At 38.7% G+C, this 4,885-nt stretch overlaps 1 long non-coding RNA gene across 1 annotated transcript; it reads left to right on the top strand.

Annotated features, from left to right (window-relative positions):
- The first annotated feature begins 359 nt into the window (after positions 1-359).
- LOC139359135 (uncharacterized) lies at positions 360-4,005 on the top strand. Its single transcript, XR_011614911.1, has 3 exons — positions 360-478; positions 1,890-2,044; positions 3,896-4,005. It is a non-coding gene; the product is annotated as an uncharacterized lncRNA (long non-coding RNA).
- The last annotated feature ends 880 nt before the right edge of the window (positions 4,006-4,885 follow it).

The raw sequence follows: 4,885 nt of genomic DNA, 5'->3' as shown, positions 1-4,885 counted from the left end.
TGATGTTTCCACCTTTCACAGCAAAATCCCAGCCTAGCAGCAAGCAGATTGTCTGTGATTCATACAACTCCTGCTAGGAAAAAAATTTAATAAACCCAAGAAGAAATTAATGGGGTAAAAACTATCTTTTGATTTATAGAACAGAATGTTTCACATAACCCTGAAACTAGAAAGTGTACCAGCAGTTTTGCAGATCACCCAAGACCAGCGATTACCTGGAAACCCTCTCCTAGTAACAAGCAGAGAGAAACTTTCCACTTGCCAAAGCCTGGCCAGCTGGGATTCTGGGACCTGAGCCCAAGGGTGAGCTAGGTAGGTAAGAGTTCTTAAAACAGGAATGGGAATAAACCAAAGACAACTTCCTAGCAAAATCAGCACTGAAAAATAGTCTCCACCAAGCATCAGACCAAAGGCTTGGACAGCGAGGTGAAAAGCATACCGAAGATGTTGCGGTGGCCTCCAGACCAGAGCAGGGAAGGTATGTTGGAGAAAAAATCGGAAACTCACTGACTTGCCTCTTAAAAGAGCACTCATTGCTTCACTGGGTGGGGCAGAGAAAACAAATACAGAGTATATTTTAAACAGAGGAAACCGGCCAGGCGCGGTGGCTCATGCCTGTAATCCCGGCACTTTGGGAGGCCGAGAAGGGCACATCACTTGAGGTCAGGAATTCAAGAGCAGCCTGACAAACATGGTGAAACCCCATCTCTCCTAATAATACAAATACAGCCAGGTGTGGTGGCACGTGCCTGTAATCCCAGCTACCCGGGAGACTGAGGCATGAGAATGCCTTATTCTCATGGGAGGCGGAGGTTGCAGTGAGCCAAGATCGTGCCATTGCACTCCAGCCTGGGCAACAGAGTGAAACTGTGTTTCAAAATAAAATAGATAAACAGGGAAACCCTTCTTAGAGCATACACTTTAAGAAAAAAAAGTTATCAAATTAAGCTAAAGGTTCACACTAGTGAGTGAAGGATAGGAAGCCAAAAGAGAGAGTGAATTATAAATTTCTCTCAATGCTGTTCACAGATTTCATTTCCCAAAGTGCCAAATTATTTTGGTTTCACTAGACTTAATCCCAAACTCAAAACTTCGCTTCATTAAAATAGCAACACCTAACATTCTCTGAGGCTATTTCAGACTGTTTTAAACCTTCAGCAAAGCCCTTTTAATAGTTTCAAACAAATTACACATCAAAACAGCTATCAAGGCTGCCCATCAACAAAACTAATTACATGACATAAATGCACCGCAAAACCTTAGCAAATCAGATGTTTATTCAAATATAAAAGTTTTTCCCCATTAAAATACTTAAAAGAACGTATGATGTGGAAATATCATATAAAATGCCCTTTTAGACTATCTTGCCTTGTTTAACACACTCATCTTTTTGGAAAAAAGCCAATTTACCTCTGGAAATTGTGTAATCATCAAAATGAATGCTTTAACAAATCTCTTTGTTTCCTTCCTACCACCCCATGCATGTTGTAACGTAGATTTCTGATTTTGTAAACTGGAGCTGATTTTTTTTGGATTTTTTAAACCATGAATATCTGTTTGGCATCATCCAAGTGAGTATCCACCCTGCTGAAGAGCCTTCCGCTCTAATCCCAGCACTTCAGTTTGATGGAAGAGCCTTTAAGCCTTCCCACGTCAGAATGCGTTCTGATGTCTGACTTGTTCTTATCGTGATGAAGACCATAGTCTTACTTATTCTAGAAAAGTATTTGGATACATGCTAACAAACCTACAGTAAAAATCAGGAAGAAAACTTATAGCCTATGTTACTGGACTATTTTCTACATAAGAATTAGATAAACTCTAAAATATCACTAAGTTCACTGTCACTAACACTGATGCAGGATTTTTCTTCTTGGTCATTTTGCAAGCCGGGGACCCCCAGCCAGTGACACTCCACCCAGGTCTCCCTCAGCCACGCTGGCATGGCCCAGATCCCCTGAGTTATAGCTTGTACCTGCATCCGGTGGTTCCCGAGCTCTGGTACTGCACCCAAGAAGAATAAGGATACTCTGGACATTGAAGGGTAAGGAGGGTGGAGAAGAGTTTTATTGAGCCATGAAAATGGCTTTCCTTGGAGAGGGGATGCATGGTTGGTCTCCCTACCAAGAGGCGGGAAATTTCCCGAGTGGCTGGGTCTGGGGCCTTTTATGGACTCAGAATGGGGAGTGCATGCTGATTGGTTTGTTAGCATGTAAGAAAGGTTAAAGCAAAGACACCACTCAAAGGTGGGCATGACAGTGTAGAAAACCAATTAGGAAAGTGTAGGTATATGTAAAATAGGTGAAGGGTGAGGTCCAATCAGAGGAAAGCTTGCCAAACAGGAAGACAAGGTCTCAATCTGGTGGGAGGGTTTAACTTGTAGCTTGGCTTTCAGACTTTAAACTATATTTAGCTTGGAGGTGGGGTTTCACCAGGGAACCACCCCCATATACCGAGGCATTTGTTGGCACGAGATGGCTGCCTCTTGTCGCTATCAACACTAATAGATCATCATTCACTAGTGATTGTACTGTCATAAATATCAAATACATTTAAAAGGCATGTTTTCCACTATGAAAGTAACACTAAAGAAGAAAACAAAATTTTATTATGGTTTGATATAGTGACACTTTTAACAGTGACTAACTCTTACATGGAAATTTTAGGGGTTAGGCACTTTCCCTCCAATCTACAAGTTTTTCTTCAATGTAACTTGCCTTGAGATGTGATCATAAATTATTGATACCCTATTTAGTTACCAGGCTCAGTATTTACTGATATTCAATACATACTAATTTATAATGGTTTTTTTCCTCTTCAGTATGTACTAATGTCTAATACTTTTATTCATCCTTTATTATTCACTTGAAAATAATGATTACAAATAAGCTATATATCCTTCACAGCTTCAAACTCATAAAAAAACAATTTTGGTGGAAAACCTGCTGGTTTCTAAAAATATAGTGAAAGGCTTTAAAATTTAGTGTGTGTGTGTGTGTGTGTGTGTGTGTGTGTGTGTGTGTTTTCAGCCTGCGTGTTGACTTGTGGAGTTGTTTACTCTGAAGGCTACAATCATTTAATTATTTGTTTATACCAGTATGGAAACTTCTCACTATGGTGTTTTAATTTATGACCTCAATCTGTACTAAAGATTTGTTAGATAACCTCACCCCTCCTATTCAGTTATGACTGATAAAAACTTTAAATAATCTGATAGGGAAAGGCAACACTATCCATGTTAACACTTCACATTTTAGAGCCAGCTTTCATATCTCAGAAATCATAAAGCAAAGATGTTGATTAGCTCTAAACATTTCAGAAATCCCCCAAAATTTGCAACTCTTCTGCTTGGCAAACTGAGCCAGGAAAATCTTCAAAAAATCAATTGGACTGTGAAGGGTTAATCTGACCAAGAATAAACAGACCACTTCTGGTGAAACTGTAGGGAACTATTTTCAACTGTAACAGAAGGAAAATAACTGAGTTTCATGAGCAAATTGGAACTGGCACGAGATTTCAAAGCCATCCCATTTAGTAGTGCTTATACCAACACAGTACAGCATTACAATGCTTTAGAATTGAACATCGAAAAACCAATATAATTATCTCTACCATTCTCTAAGGTAGTGACTAAGTAAAGTCAGAAACATTCTTAAAGTCAAAATAAATATAAGTGTGTTTCCACTTTCAAAATAGTCATACCTCTGGTTGGAAATCATCCCAACCCAGCTCTATCTGACACATACTAAGACTGGACCACCTCGAGGCTTCCTGTAGGCTACAATTGTCCTGTCTTATTAACTTTAAGATCAGCTATGAATTCCAAAACATTTATGTATCTTCTATATAGTGCAAGTCCTTTATGAAAAAAATCCCCTTTTTCAATCCATTGCAGGAACCAAGGGTGGCTAATATCAGAAGAAAATCGTGCAATGGGAATGAAGATCAGAAGCACATACTGACCAGTCAACTGACTTTGCTGATCCCTTGAAAAATAATGTCATGGGGGATGTTTCTAAATTAAAGAAGAATTATTTTGCGTTTCTTTTCATTCACTGTTGTGTTTCTTCCTGCAATATCTCTGGAGGCATGTGAAATCAGTGGGAGTAGAGTAATAGGATATTTAACACAGACAGCTGTGGAGTAAGACAGTCTAGGTTTAAATCCTGGCTATGAGAATGGAGAAAGGGCACAGAAAGTTCTTTGCATCATGGCTGGCACACAGTCTGTTTTTAAAAAATGATATTATTATTACTACAAATAGCGCTTCACACAGATGTTGATTGAATAGACAGACAGATGCTTGTTTCAAATAAAAGAAAACAGTTCCTGTAGGCAAACAACTCAATTGGCATAGACATAAGTCTCTTGTTCAACCTGTTTGCCATTATTTATCTGCCTGAGAAGACTATGAAATGTTGAACCAGAAAATATCCAGAAAAACAACAGCCCAGAAGGTCAGTGCAAAAGAACTGGGATAATCAGAAAAGCTAGTTATTCTAGTTCTGGCTTTAATTTGCTCAAATTTTCAATCCACATAGTGTTTTGAAAAGTCAGCCTATAAAAATCCTTCAATCCTGGGAGTTTCCCTCCTAGCCTCTGAAGGCATTCAGAACATGTCACCCAAAATATGGCATATTGATTATTTTGAGCTAAAAGAAATTAAGAGCAAGCTAACACAAGGAAACTTTACCTCCTCATCAACTGCCTAAAAAGGATATAAATTTCCCCTTTCATATAGGAAATTTACATTTATAAGGAAAATTTACATTAGTAACTAGTTATCTGTACCAGGAAGAGAGCTACTCTGAGAAAATTTGACACTTGAGAGACTTAACTACATAACAAGACAAGCTTCATTCACTATGCATTTCCTCTACCCCTT

The sequence above is a fragment of the Macaca nemestrina genome, chromosome 16 (assembly GCF_043159975.1).
Source record: "Macaca nemestrina isolate mMacNem1 chromosome 16, mMacNem.hap1, whole genome shotgun sequence".
Classification (NCBI taxonomy): domain Eukaryota; kingdom Metazoa; phylum Chordata; class Mammalia; order Primates; family Cercopithecidae; genus Macaca; species Macaca nemestrina.
This window is presented reverse-complemented; position numbering and strand designations above follow the sequence as displayed.